General features: G+C 37.3%; 1 protein-coding gene and 1 long non-coding RNA gene across 2 annotated transcripts in view; one reads left to right on the forward strand and one right to left on the reverse strand.

Annotated features, from left to right (window-relative positions):
- The window catches only part of CMC1 (C-X9-C motif containing 1), a 45,839-nt gene that overhangs the window by 16,750 nt on the left and 13,418 nt on the right, over positions 1-15,671 (reverse strand). The window lies entirely within an intron of this gene.
- Positions 646-11,393, forward strand: LOC109144515. The gene is made up of 2 exons (XR_002045310.3): positions 646-702; positions 10,957-11,393. It is a non-coding gene; the product is annotated as an uncharacterized LOC109144515 (long non-coding RNA).

The raw sequence follows: 15,671 nt of genomic DNA on the forward strand, positions 1-15,671 counted from the left end.
GTATGCACAGGGACTCAAGTTTGACAGGAGGGGGTTGTTTAAGTGCATCTATTCTGCCTGCTCCAATTATCTTGTTTCTGATGCAAAAACATTTTAGAGTAATACAGTGTCAACACTGTTACAAAAGAACAGCAAAAATAATCCCATAAATGTGGTCTCCATATTTGGAAAAACAACTGAACTCTTGTGAATTTATTTAGCAATTGTTCAAGTAAGTATATTAACAGTGCGTCTGCTACAAAATCATTGGCAAAGGAGATACTAAAAGTTAGACAAGGGGTTATATATATACATATGTAGCTCCAGTATAGAAGCCATTTGTCACACTTCTTCCCACGGCACGAGGATACTTCCAATGAAATATCACACGCCTATCCAAACAATCAAGAACTACTGTTTTTGTCAATTGCTTTCTAAAGGAGAGGACAGAGTTTGTTTCTAACACATTCAATCACAGGACCCATATCCAGGGCTCAACCTGCTGTAAGACCAGAAGTGACAGAAGACCCCTCTGCATTAGTCAGTGGCAGCTGAGGACACAAGAATTTGAAGCAGCATTCAGTGGCCAGGACATGAACAGAAACTGACTGAGGGTCCTGGTGCTGCCATTACAACCCCCTGTGACTTTTTGTCTTCTCTTTACTTAGGACTGAAAGTAAGGACCTTTCCTGGCTGAGACTTCAGTGCTGTGACTGGTTGACTGTGAGTGCATTCTCCACTGGTACAATGAAATTAAAAAGAACATAATCGGGCTAAAAATCTTCCTCCATTTTCTGGGTTTTGAACTAAATGAGTTTTACTCACTGAATGCAGATGTACACATGCCTCTACCACCACAAATTTGTCAGTATGTAAGTTTTTTCCAAAGACTTGTCTCACCTTTTTTCTGAAAGAAGAAAAAACCACCCAAAAGCTAGCATATGCTGTATTAATGTAAAACCCCTAGAGGGCAACTAAGCTTCAATTTCAACCTGCATAAATATTCAGCTCCTTAACTAGTTTACAGATTATGTAAACTATTTCCTTCAACCTTGGGGGTTTTTTTTGCCTCGTTTAAAAGAAATGAATCCTTTTCATTCTCAGATCACATTACTGCTGCCTATTTAGTTTAAGTTAATCACCACTGCCCAACCAGAGACTGAGTCCTCAACCCAAGAAAGCTCAAATGTGCGCAAAAGAGAATAAAGGAAACACATGCAAAGGCTTCATTTAAAACAAAGACAGAAAACAAGCATATGAAAGTCTGAAATCACTTTCTTTGCATTAAAGACCTTTAACAATACATCTTGTTTATTATTCAGCTTAGTATTAATTTATTGCATGGCATCTGTTTTCTTGTACAGCAGTCTGGTTGCAAGTCTCACATTTATGAATCGAAGTTTACACTGTTGAGATGATTTGCCTGTTTTCCCCTACGTACCAAAATTTCAGCCTTATATATCTGGTGAACAAAAAAAAACAAAAGTGATGAAACAGGAAACAAGATATCAAATTAGTTATGAAAAATAGTTTCTTTTAGATTTTGGTCTTGAGCTAGAGTGCAGGACTGCTGCCAGTGGTGAAAGTAAAAAGAAAACAAAAAACTAAAGTAATTGGAGACATAAAAGTAAAAAGCCTACATTCAACTCCAAGTGTTCTTCCCAAATTTTAAAACTGGTAACCAGTGTCCAGCTGAGCCTTGCTTGCCATGAACCAGCAGGCATCAACTGCCTTTCCCCTACTCCCATCAGATCTTGTTGGGAGCTGAAAGACACTTACTATCCTGCCAGTCCACACCTGCACAGAACCTGCAGGGACACTGATGCTTAGTGTCAGAGCAGGCACTAACAAACCAATGGGATTCCCAAGATATGGAAGCAACCAGAGACAGACAGGAAAGAAACAGCTCAAAGGAATCCTTAGGAAATGCTTGCAAATTCCAAGGGTTTCTAAACAGATTTTGCAGGAGATCAAATACCCAAACAAAAACTGATAGCACTGTCATCCTTGCTTTATGCATATCAACACCATGGCCCATATGCTTTGATCATGACAGTTCTCCTTCATTTATGGTTTTACCACCATTTACATGTCTGAACAGAGACTAAGACTACCAGTGGAATTCACTTTACCTCATTTTAGCCACCTAAAATTTCCATGTCCCACCCAAAGCTAATTCTGCAAGTACCTTGCCATCCTTGTTGCCTTGAGCTTTGACAGGGAAGGGGTAGGAGGACAGGGAAGAGGGAGAGAGAGAGAGAGAGAGAGAGAGAGAGAGAGAGAGAGAGAGAGAGAGAGAGAGGACTACTGCTGGAATAAGATGTCTCCCATCCTACATGACTTAACCAAAAACCAAAGGAGGAGTTTGAGGAGCTGACTTAAGTCTCCAAGGGTGTTCCACTTACAAGGGTTTCCTTTCTGAACGCTGCAGAACACGATGAAGTAACTTCCATCCCCCCTGAGCTTTGAGAGAATGCAGAAGGGAGAAGAGGAAGGCTAGGCTCTATTTCTTACTCAAATTCATCACTTCCGATTGCCTGAAATACAACAAGCTTTAGGTGTTTGCTCTGACTTTTTTGCTACAAGTTCAGCCAAGGCTTAGAGACCCAAGGACTTGAAAACTGTTAGTACAAAAATGCCCAATCAAAATGTTTTTGTACAATCAGGGTCTGGACATACAAAAGACTTGCTACTACCAGATCTCTTTAGACAGATGCCCACGGCACAGTAGAACCCAAACATCAGTGTGTCAACCTTATAATCAAATGTAAAATAAGACATTGACTATATTACATTAGAAACAAGGGAATTCTACCTGCTTCACACAGAACAATTATAGTCACTGTTACAATTTACTGTTTATGTGAAACGTATCTGGCTGAACCTGATACCACAACCTGAACGTTATTACCTCTAAGTACTTTTAACACACTTCACAGAGGTGATTATTTCTCCTCTTTATTAGAGTGGCTGAATTAGCTTTCAGGCAAGTCAAATATTAGGGCCACAGAGATCTGTAACATCAGGTCTGGAACAAACAGCACTGCAGTGAAACCACTGCAGAAAAGGAAATTATGAGACCAGAACTGTTCATCTGAATTACTGTTGGGAGAAGGTAGCCAAAGCAAAAGTTTGCAACTCTGTTAAATATCTTCCTTCTATAGAATTGCAAAATTATTTTTTGGGGTTGTAATTTACTAGGTATTCTCTGCCCAACAATGAATGTTTCCCAATGGTTTATGCACAGTCGGTAACTAGTATTTGCATGAATTTGACAACAGAGTGAAGAGGACAAATTCCCCCAACAGTATTTTGGTTTAAAAATGTGGAAGTTTTATAGCTACTCAACAGATGGAGCATATCAAAATGAACTTACACGACAGTCTAGCTGAAGCAAAAGCATCTTTTGAACACCATTCTCACTCTCCACAAAGGACTCACAACTTCCTCATGCTGTTTGGAATGTATAAAATAAAAAAAATCATCACACATACATCCATGAATATGCTTTTTAATTCCCTTAAATTTGGAATAGTTTTCAAAGTATGGGGACACCTCTATTACAAAGAGAAAGCTGAAAAACCATTAATACTATTACTCAACTGTCATGAAGCATTGTTACATGTAGCTAATATAAAATATTTTAAACATAGGACTTTTAATACAAGTCATTGAAGACACCAGACAAGCTGTGAGCTCTTCTAGCACCCCATTAAACATTAGTTGATTACTATTTAAATCTTAAGTTATATAACCCCAAACAGTATACATTCTTTTATATTCCTGTTTTCCATATTCTATGGAAAGCAATGCTAAGTTTCTGTTCATTAACTAGATTATGCTGAAGCCTATATTAAGCATAAAAAACCCAAACCACTCAGAAAACACATGCAAAGAAACATGAGGAGGCAATCAGGACAGATAAGAAATGACAAAGATTATCTACACCAGAGAAAAATAAAGAGTACTTTTCACTATTGGTCTTATGAATCATTTTGACTGGGCTGTCAGATTCACTGTAGAAAATTATCACCCCAAAGGCAGGAAAAAAGGTAATGAGCAACATAGTTTGAAGTTGCAGACTGTGGTCATTCTTGTTTATTAGATATAATTTTCTTCAACCTGAAAGCATGAGTTCTCCCTGTGAATTTAAATGTCTTTTTTAACATCACAGCATTAAAGATTTTGGGGGTTTGTGTTTAAAATTCTTCATGCTCCTGAAAACAACTCTGGAATCTCATGGTTCAACACCTTCCCTAAGCCATTTTGGGGACTCTGATAGAAATAGTTTTCCGGAATGGTTACTGAACAAGTCTTTTATTTTTCTTTTTCCCTTTTGCCTGTTTAACATAAATCAGATCATTCTATTTCTTCCCATTTAAAGTCCTGCTTTTGTTCAGATCACTACCAGGAATCTGCCCAATGTATGAGAACATAAATTGCTTGATACACAAAGAAAAGTTAGTTTAGGCATTGAACCCCCAAAAAACTTAGAAAGCAAAAAGCATTATTTGAATGGTAAAATAAAACTAAGCACTGAAACAGGCTGTCTATAGTAGCTGAAACATTAACCTGATTACAGGACAAACACAGGCATATTAGGTATGGCCCCAAGAGAAGATGATGGCCCAAAGTATCTTCTCAAAGTCCTTTCCAGACCTGCATCCCTTTTAATGCTTGATAAGTGTGCCCTCCAAGGGCATGTAGGTTTGAAAAGTATTTCACAGAACTGAAGTTCATGCTTTTGAAGCATAGTTGGACCAGTCCAGATCGCATAAAGAAGTCCTACTTTCAACTCTCTCCTATGTCTTTCCACATTATCCACTTTCTGTACATTTTCCACATATTAAACCATAGCATTCAGAAGTTCTTTCTGCCAACATTAGCTATGTCTCCCTAAAATAACTTTTTAAAAGTCTGACAGTCTACAGCCATAGGTGAGATTACATCTCAAGCCACAACTCTGCAGTGCTTTGTTTTCATGAACTTCATGTGCATCCTGTAACACTATGGGACATTTCGGTCACCAAGAAACAAAGCAGGACCTGTATTGAGCATGGCATGCAAATGTAACAGTAACTTTCTGAGTCTGTGCTTCAAAAAGGACTACTTAAATATCCCTGCAATATGTTGTTGATCTGAAAGCTTGAAGGGCATATTTAGTGTATATTGAAGAGGGGGAAAAAGAAGAATGACTAGCACCTCCTTGAGAGATTCCGGATCACAGCCAGAAAGAAAGAAAACTGTAAAGTGTATGACACTATAGGTGAAGAAAGTAATACAAGGAAATTCTGAACTTGAATATCAGAAGCCCAAAAAAAAAAGGCATCACAGACTTAAAGAAATGTTTATTTAAACTCATTTTAGGAAAAAGGTAAGAAGGCAGATCTCTTAGTACCATAATTAAAGCCCCAAATTCCCTACAACCATTTCAAGTCCTTCCCAATACAGTGGATAAATACCAAGAAAAGAATCTGTTCACTCCATCCAAGGTAAATTTTCGTGCACAGGTCCTCTACATTACCTTCTTCAAAATTCCTACTATAAGTTCCTTTCCTACTCATTATCCCATCAGAATGATTACCTTCCCTCCATTCCATGATTCCTTTCAAGCCCTTAACTAGTATCCCTCTCAAATCTAGAATACAGCAGCTAAACTGCTTTTCTTGTTCCCTTATCATAAATTTAACACCTCATCCATACCTCCAAAGCTCTGTACAGCTCTAGCATTCCTTGACCATCCCATTTCCTATCCTCTGACCAGCTCTGCACCTCTTGATTCCTCATCCAAAACACCTCTTGCCTTCTGTTATACAATTACACTTCCTGTAGAGGCATCTATCCAGATCTGAGGCAGCAAACGTTACAGGCACTCCTTTCTGCAAGACTATTAAAAATAAAATTCAGAGGGATGACAATACAGCACAAATGTTTTATGACCTTTCATTATGTAGCCTTTACTCCTTTCTCAGGCATCAGACCTTTAAGTAGAACACTCTTCAGAGCATAAATCTCCCTACTCTTTTTCTAGGCAGCACCACACAGATAACTACTGGAAAGCAATTACAACAGCAACAAAACTGGGGGTGGGAAAGAGGTGGATTATTTTTTGTTGCTGTTGTTATTAAAAGGACCTTAAAAATAATTTACAAGAGCATAGTTTTACTCATCAACAGGCAACATTGTTTCTACTATAAGAACAACCTTGTGTATTGTCAATGTTACCACATGGCCAATTAATTACTACATCAAAGAGTAAGTGCTAGAGGGACAACTCAGTTTGAGCTACGCAATCTTTAGAACTACTGTTCTACTTGGAAAAAGAAGCTTAAAAAGTTTTCATTCCAAAACAGCATGAAAACTTGAGATTTCATTGTTTTCAGAAAGCAATGAAGAACACTTAGAACACCACATCTTGTTGAAAGTGTATTTGCCAAACTACAGTTCAACTTTTACTTGGGTTCCCTCATTGCCTGATAAGACCTGTGATTTCTGCCCCTTTTTTTGGACTGGCTCTGCTGACTCATAACATTCTACACAAAGATATGCACAACAGGTATAGGTCTCCAATCTACAGGAAAAAATGGAGATCAGAACTACAGCTCTCATAATCCACCGCCTCATTAAATCAAAGCATATTATGTAAAATCACAACTCCTATTCTGATTTCCATTTATTATTAATTCCTGTTGAGCTTCACTTCAATTTCTGAGATTCGGATAAGCAATTTTCTTTGGCAAATACACTTGTCAACTTCATGTGTTTTCTAAAGAATGGACAGAAGCTTTCCCCTATCACCCTATGCTGAATACAAGGTCAATACATTGCTTTTAGGCTGCCTGAATGCTCACTATTTATTGTATTTCTGAATACAAAAAGTAGCTACTTTTTGACCAAACTAAGTTTTATTTTTCACTGCTGAACCTAATGGTACCTATACAACACATTCTGACTTCAATAGTTGAAAAATAACCTATTTTCTGTGTGAAAGCAACCCCAGGGTAATATTAATAATTCATATACAACATAAATATTTATACACAGACAATGGGAATACAGCATGACCTCTTAAAACTATTAAGATTTATTTACACTAAGTGCTAAGTGTGTAACTGTTGAATGTAGTATCTAAGAGGGGTTTATAATCCAAAACTGCAGAGCAGCTACTTAATACACTGTAAAGGACAGGCAGCGAAAATAACAGCTACTGTGAGTCACATGTACTGCCACGAATAGTGCATTGCTCTGTCCACCTACGCCACAGTAACACCTTCCTGCAACACTCTAACGCTGCACCCCTAGGTTATTACCACCATCAACAGAATGGATGCAAAAAACCCCTTACAGAATCCCAAGTTTGCGCTCACTTGCTGGTAATAAGAATGACTGACACAGAAGAATCAAAATGTGTCCACTGGGAAAGAAAACTATGAGATCAGCAAATACTGTATATAATATCTGGGAAAAAGGCATTAGTAAGTGGCTAGAACCGTAATCAGGCTACCCTCGCTCTTTTGTTGGGAGCAGCACTTGACCATGTCTCCTCCACTATGGACACTCACCTCACGGGGTTCCCTAAAGACTGATCTAAACACCATGAAATACCCCAAGATCAGTAGATACAGGCAAGGTTCAATTTCTCTATTTTTATAGTTTGTGCCAATCTTACCTCAGCAGGACCCTAAGACATGAAACCAGCTATTCAATCTACCACTGTAGAGTGCACTAATGGAGAACAGGAAATAATTAGAGCACATAAAAGCCATATACATCAAAGCTAGCGCCATTCCTGAAAAAACAAGTTTGGAGAAATTATGACAGAGAAGAGACTTTTACACTTTTCTCATCACTAGGCAAAGAATTTCCAGGTACAGAAGTCAAATGAAGACAGCAACAATGATTCAGATTTAATGGGGAGTTTGTCAGGGAGTAGTAATATGACCAAAGGGTAGAAACAACTGATGATCCTGATGCTTCATTGCAAGTTCAACTCTTCCAGCATTCTAAGAAATTATACAAAAGGACAAAGGCAATTGGTTTTTTCCTTTCCTTACATACAGTTAAAGTACTCCCATTCTGCAGATGCTAAAACACTATGAATCTATAGTCTGGAAGAATATTTTCCTCCTAAAACTGGCTTACCAACTAAACACCACAGTACAATAATTGTATCTCACCATAAGAGCTGCAAAAGAAGCAATCCTATTGTTCAACTTTCAGCAGTTAGTTTGGTGAGTGCTCTTGTAATGGATATTACTACCGTGTATTAAAATAATCCAAAAACCACACAGGCATCCTCTATTTAAACCAGCATTAGTTAAGAACATGTAATTAACCTGGGCTATGTTAATATATTTATGCTGGACAGGGAAATCAATTTGAAATCCAGGATCTTAGCTGGAAACCAATAAAATCTGCAACTTGAGAAAAGCAAACTGAAAGACTGGACAAAACATAGATAACCTCTCGAGGTTCTCATCTATGAGCTCTAAACTACCAATATCACTTTAATATCTATACATAAAAATCTCTACCAGGTAAGAGAATCAAAATCAAGACAAGGCTTGTAAGATATGGCAACCTGGCTGAAATTGATATTCATTAGAGTACTCTTTGCATGAATAGGAGCATTTGGACTCTGTGGTCTTTATCAGAGCCCCAGCTGGTAATGGTTGAAGGTTAATGCCTTACCCCATTCTGTTCAATTTTCTGTCCTAATTAGTCCTCTAAATCTATAGCTGTGAGCACCAAGTGTCTGTGCTCAAAAGAAACTAATTAATGCTAGCAAATTAGATCAAGTCCAAAGATCCAACAGCCAAACTCTTAAATGCTCCTTGTTAATAGGAAGTGTAGCTGTCAATAACTGCTGTTGGTGACTATAATGAGGCCTCTTTCTTTCACTGAAAGTGATTTCATTTCTCTTTGTCCCTGTAAAAGCTGTTCCATTCCCTAATAAATTAAAAAAAAAAAAATCCCCACAAACTAAGTTGCAGTGGTAAAGCTAGCAGTCTGACCCATTTCTTGTCATCAGCTGGGTTGAAATGACATGGAGGGGGAAAGAACAAAAATAATCAAACAGGACAAGCTCCCACCCTGAACATTTTCTCCGAAGTCCTACAAACTAGTAAGAACACTGAAAGCAATACAGTATGCCCTAATATATCTTTTCTATAAATTACCTTAGGGTAGTTAATGCTGTTATCATTCACACAAACAAACAAACAAACAAACCCACACAGATCTAGAATCTCATTTCTTCAAATTCTAATTTACATATAGCTGTTCTCTCTGCCCAGTTTGTTGGAGCAAAGCTCAGTATACCATAATCCCTCTAGAGATTGTATTAATTCACATAGTTAAATGTGATGAGAGTAAATGCTCATTGGAAATATATAGCACTGAATAATTTTTTCCAAAATAAAAGCAATTGTGTGCAAACAAGAACATAATATAAAAATTCAGCATCTTACTCTCGAGGAACGCTAGCCAGAAAAAAAGCACATAGTTATTTACTACCAGCACTAAATGTAACTATTAAAACATCTAAAATAATTTAAATAACTGACAACTGCACAACACATACAACATAATGTAATATCAACAGCTTCCTACAGGGTCATGTGGTCGCACACAATATGATGATAATATACTTCAATATTCAGATAATAAACACAGCAACAGAGGACAACAGTTTTCTTCCACTCTCCACCTGCTGAATTGAAACTATGTCCCCAAATTATACTAACCTTCCTCTCACAAAAATGAAGTTGCAGATAATAATGCAGCATTCTTTTTTCATTCTCATAAGAGAAGGATACTGTGGTCATAACAAATCTATGATTCCTCCCATGTAACCACTCAGGTTTTCCACCAAACTCTGAATAATATGGACATAAGCACATATAAGCAATTTCTGATCACAGCAGCTCAATCTAAAAAAGGTACCAGCAGCTGTCATGTTAACTCATTGATTTTTATCAGTCACTTGATCTTTTTGCTTTGGTCAATTAGAAGATCACTGTGTTCTCAGATACTGCTAAGACATGTGAACTTAAAAAAAAAATTGTAAGGACTATATTTTCACAATGAGGCAAAGTGGATAGCGAAGTTCAGCTGTAAATGGTGACTTTAGTTTCAATTTGCTTTAATACAAGAAGACCCATCAAAATTTTTAAGTAGAGCTGTCACGTAATTTCCCTCTACTATCAGTCTTAGCATCTTCTGGTGTCAGAACTGTAGGTACCAACAGGTTAATCCTCCCTCAGCATCCAACAAGGGTTGGCAACAATTAACAGAACTTGGCCTGCAATACCAAGGTAAGTGAGCAACATCAAGGAAAATTTGCTAAGGATTTCACACATTTCATTATCTGCATTTCTGACAGAAAAGTATAAAATAATTTTTTTTTAAGAAGGAATATCTAGAGGTGTGTTTGGGCATTTAAATGTACAGCACCACATGTAGTTCAATCAGAAATTTCTTTGGATTTATGGACCTTGATATGTCAGGTGTAAGGGTCATGGTCTAGAGCAGGTGGCCCCTACGGGGACAGAGATAATGTCAGTGACAGGACTGTTGAGTAACTGCACATTATCAAAACTCTGGATGACACTGGTCATGCTCAACTGTAGAGAAGCCTGCAGTAGTGTTGCATCCCATCATCTTCACTAAGTATCAACATGAGCCCTGAGGAGGAGAGGGCTAATGGGAAATCTGGAGAATGGGAGGAGGGTGGTTGCTTGGAAATGTCCTTTTCCAGCCACACTTTCCCAACCATTTCTTAAAGCCCTGCCAAGTATCATGAGATTTTTTCAGCAATGTGACTCCAGTTGCTTTAATTTCACAGCTCCTACAGGCAACAGAATGATCATAACTGTTCTCCAGTGAAGGTCCTCAACTTGGCACAAGTTAGAAATACCTTCCTGGTGTGTCTCTCATAAAAAATTTTAAAATAAATTAATTTTTTTTTTTTTAAAGGGACAGAACAACTTGTCATCTTGATCAATGGATGTTTCTCACAATATGCTTCAAATAAGAAATGGCTACATTTACTTCACCATCTTTCTACTGGCAGAACCAGGCAGAGTTGAACTATCTATCCCCGTATTCACCCCGAAAAGCATGTAGTTCCATTTCCTACTTGAATCCTTGAACCCTACAAAGGAGCATCAGTTACAGAAGATGTCTGCAGGTCCTTCTTGGTGACCTTAAAGACCCAAATGCAGATGATGTACCAGTAACAAACAAAAAAATTCAGAGGAAAATAGAACTTAAACCCCTTATCTCTGGAGGAAGTTGTTCTTCTCCCGGAAAAAAAGGCTGTGAGGTTTTGGAAGGTGGGCAGAAATGCTTAACAATACAACAAATACACAAAACATCTACAATAAATATAATACAGAACTAATTTATTTCAAGACTGACTCTGTGACCCAGTAATTTCTTTTTGGGATCTCAATTCAAGACAACTTCTTCACAGTCTAAACCCACAACATCTCAAAGTCACTCAGCTGTTTCTATTTTCCAAGCCAAGTAACCCAAAATTAAACCAAATTAAGCTGACAGTCCAAGTTTGTGTATTTCTGTTACCAAAAAAATGCCATCAGCTCAGTTTCAGAATCCGTAACTTCGAACAGCGGAGTAAGTGCTCTCAAGAAATTAGACAAATTTTTCTGTAGAAATGGTCAAGAATCAACCACAGCTCTTGCAGTTTTTCCCATAACTGTCCCTAGTTCTAGAGCATGGAGTCATGGAAAGCAAAGCACAGCTGGATGAAATTACAGAACTTTTGATGTGCTAAAGATCACCATTCTGATGAAGAAGCTTATTCATATTTAAATTTTATAACTGGAAATTAAAGCAAACCAGGAAAACAGCTTGCTTCAGAAATTATTTCATAAAAGCAATACGTGAGGGAGGCAATGGCTAGTAAACAATCCTTTTAGCTACTTAGGTTTAAAATGCCAAGGACGTGCTGATACAGAAATATATAATTTAATATTATTTCAGGCAAACTCATGCTACAGTTTGTAAAATTACAGTGAAACATTCCTGTATGACACTGTTGTTGGGGTTTTTTGTTTGCTTGCTTTTTAACACTTTTGCCCACAATTTCAGATACACGCATACAGTGCATGGATATGAACACAATAAAGCAAATTTACATAATGGTCACAGAAAATTGACTAGTGTTTCCCAGAAAGCATGTTAACAGAATTACTACCCAAGTTAACAAAATTACTAACATATCCATTTTCACTGAACAAAGTGCTTGAAACTCTTAAATCACACAAAAATTATTCGGAAACTGAGAGATACAAAATTCTTAAGTAACATGCAGCACACACAAGAACTTATACTGGAACAATCTGAAAATAAAGTTGTAAGCAAATTTAAATGATCTAAGTAAAATGAAATATGACCAGACACAATACTTAATTGTTCTTAAAAATTATCAGGTGGACATATTTTCCATGGTTATTTCATCCCTAAGCCATTTTGGTAGGCTAACAACCAAGCACAGCAATGAGCCACCCATTTAACTGTGCACTAGGGTAGCAGGATCACTTCTTAAGTTAACAAAACCTTTACTTTTTATTTATTTTTGTAACCCTTGGGGTTTCTTTTCCCTGGACGGCTCTGGAACACGTGCTGGACAGGCTGTCATTACTTGCATTATTAGCTCTGATAAGCACACAGCTCTAGGTGGTATAGCTGCAGGCTAAGGTACCGGGCTGGGTACAGATGGACCCCTGTGCTCATGCAGAGCACTATTGAATGTATAGGGGCTCCCCATAGGGACACATGTGAACCCAGCCTGATCAAGCCAATTGTAAAGGCCCATACTTGTGGAATAGCTTTATTTCCTATACTACCGATGCATTTATCACAATTTCCTAAAGACAGAAAGAAACAAAGGTCTACTAATAGGAGTTTCTAAAACATAAACTTAGCATAAAGCAGAAAAATCCTATATTGAGAGAAAGTTAAATGAGTATCTCTGCCCTCAGTGTAAACAACTCCATTTCATGCATGTGTGTGCACTCCACAGCACACAAACCAAGTCGCAGGAGCTTTGATTACTTAATTACACAGCTTATGTTCATAGCTTATAATTGTTTACAGCATAAAAAGCATAGCCTATTTACTCTGATTAACACCTATCCCTGTGTACTAACAAGACAAATTTATTCCAGGAATAATCTCACAATAGATTTATGAGATGATAAATCTACTGATAACAAAACTGCTTAAGCTTCATTTCCCATGGTTTGGTCTCTCCCCTCCATCCAGATAAAAAGGTGTACAACAAAACAACTGAAGCTATGCTACCACCTTTTTATTTTAATACAGGTATCAATGTGGGGTTTTGCTTGCCTATTTGATAAAGAAAAATTGTTTCAGAAATACTCAGTTTCCACTTCTAATTTTCACACAATTTGATCAAAGCTGGCTTACAGGTGACAGAGGAATGACAGGAGATAGATGTATCCATGAACCTTATTTTCCTAAAGATATACAACTAAACTCTATACAGGAGAAAGAAGGAAGAAATTATAGTTTTGCCTAACATCACAGAAAGAGAAAAACTGGAACATTTGGCTTTAAAATTTATAGAAAGAAAAAGATGGAGAAGCTTCAAGGTAATGGTCCACAACTCACAGCTCAAGAACCTACATTGCAAGCAACATTGGTTGCTGCCACAGAAAATGAAGATGCTGAAACCAAAGTCATGTTACAAGTCATGTTACACAGAGAAAGTTCAGAGGATAATAACACATACACATTGTTTGGTTAACCTCAAACAATATTATACAAATAGCAAGCTCTCAAAATACTTTTAATCGACATCTTCTTTCAAATGACCCACATTGCTGCAACTGCTTTTCATCTTCAGTTTTCTTCCCCAAAAGGTATAGAGTTCAAAGTAAAAATGATTCAACTTTTCTTCAAATGAAAAAAAAAGGTCTGTTAAGTCCTTCTGGCAGCACTGGAAGGCACCTGTTACATGATGACCTTTCCTTTTGCAGATATTACTCTAACACTACTTTTTCATATTTTTTGGAGAACCTCTAAAAGCAGCTGCTTAAAAATACACTTGTTCACTTTACCCGGACTTTACTCTAAACCTAGTGATAAAAACTTCAGAAACTTCCTTTGAAGTTTCTTAAATAATAGCAAAATACAAATACATGCCATTGGGGAAACAATTGTTCTTCCTGCCATGGTAAAAGTCACTGAAATAATTCAGGGAAAACAATATGGCAACAAACTAAAATGCATTCCTTTGTCAGTAAATAGTGTTGGAAGAGCACAGAAGACACTGCTGAATACTTGAAGAAACAAGTGTGAAAACAAGTTAAACGGTGTGGAAGGTTTGCTATACAGCTGAGTGAAAGTACAGAAGTTTCTAACTTCTCTCACCTTGTGGTATTTGCATTTCAACAGCATTTCAACAATGAAATGCACAAAGACCTTTTTTTTTTTTGTGAGCCACTGAAGGAAAGATGTACTGGAGAAGATCTATTCTCAACAAGAAGTTTCCTGAATAAAAAACAATGTATTATAGAAAAACTGTGCAAATGTAGCCACTGATGGAGCAGCTGCTTTGACTGGAGTAAAAAAGGGATTCCAGACCCAGGCTACAGAGAGCACTGCACACGAAACTTCCTCACTGCATCCCTCAGGGGTGAGCTATTGCAGCAAAGTGGTTGGAGTCAGGAGTGCACAAAATGCTACAGGATGACATCAATGTTAGAACTTGACAAAAACAAGCCCTTCAAACAGTGGTACCTTTATCAGAGTTTGTAATGAGGTGGGGAAGGTCCATGAAAATCGCTGGCACCACACAGAGGTTTTCTGGATAACTCGTGGCAAAGTGCTTAAAAGAGTTGTCTTTTCTAAAAAAATGTGTCAGGTTTGACAAGTACTCCAAATTCACTGACGTTTTTGGTGATGACAAGTGGCTGTGAGCAGTTTGCTACCTAGCAGGAATTTCCAAAAACTAAACATTCAACATGCCCCTTCAAGGTGAAGGTGTCATTTTAACAACGAGTAAGAAAGTAACTCCTTTGCAAAAGAAACTTGTGCTTTGGAGAAAGCATCTTGAAAACAGGTATTTGGATACGTTCACCTAATGATCTAATTTTTGGTTTGGTTTTGTTGGTGAACAAAACATGTGTCACCTATGAAAACCTCCTATATATGTACACTTTAAAAGGATATAAACAGAACTCTCTGACCTGTTAAAAATCGTCCCAAGGAGAGTTTTAGGTTGAAAACACTGACATGCAACACCTTCTCATTAGCTTGGAAGAACAACTGATTGACATCAGGTGAAAGGATCATTTATTAGCCCAATTTCAAGCAAAACCTTTGCAAAACTTCTGGATAGGACTGAAAAATGAGTATTTTTCAAAATACTTTTACATTTTCAAAAAGTAAAATTTGGTAAGTGCAAGCAACTATGTACTTCTTCCATGGGGATCTATGCATCTCTGCAAGACATATTTTTCAGGCATGACACCCATTAAGATCAAGTACTGAAATAAACTGAACTTACAACCAGACATTCAAATTCCAATATAAGAGTGTTAAAGATTTTAAAAATTATGATGCATGTTCAGTCATATAGATCTCAACAAGAAGTACTGTTATTAACAGTAATCCTTTTAGATTGATAAATAGCTTAAAAA

Source organism: Corvus cornix, chromosome 2 (assembly GCF_000738735.6).
Source record: "Corvus cornix cornix isolate S_Up_H32 chromosome 2, ASM73873v5, whole genome shotgun sequence".
In the NCBI taxonomy this organism is placed as follows: Eukaryota; Metazoa; Chordata; class Aves; order Passeriformes; family Corvidae; genus Corvus; species Corvus cornix.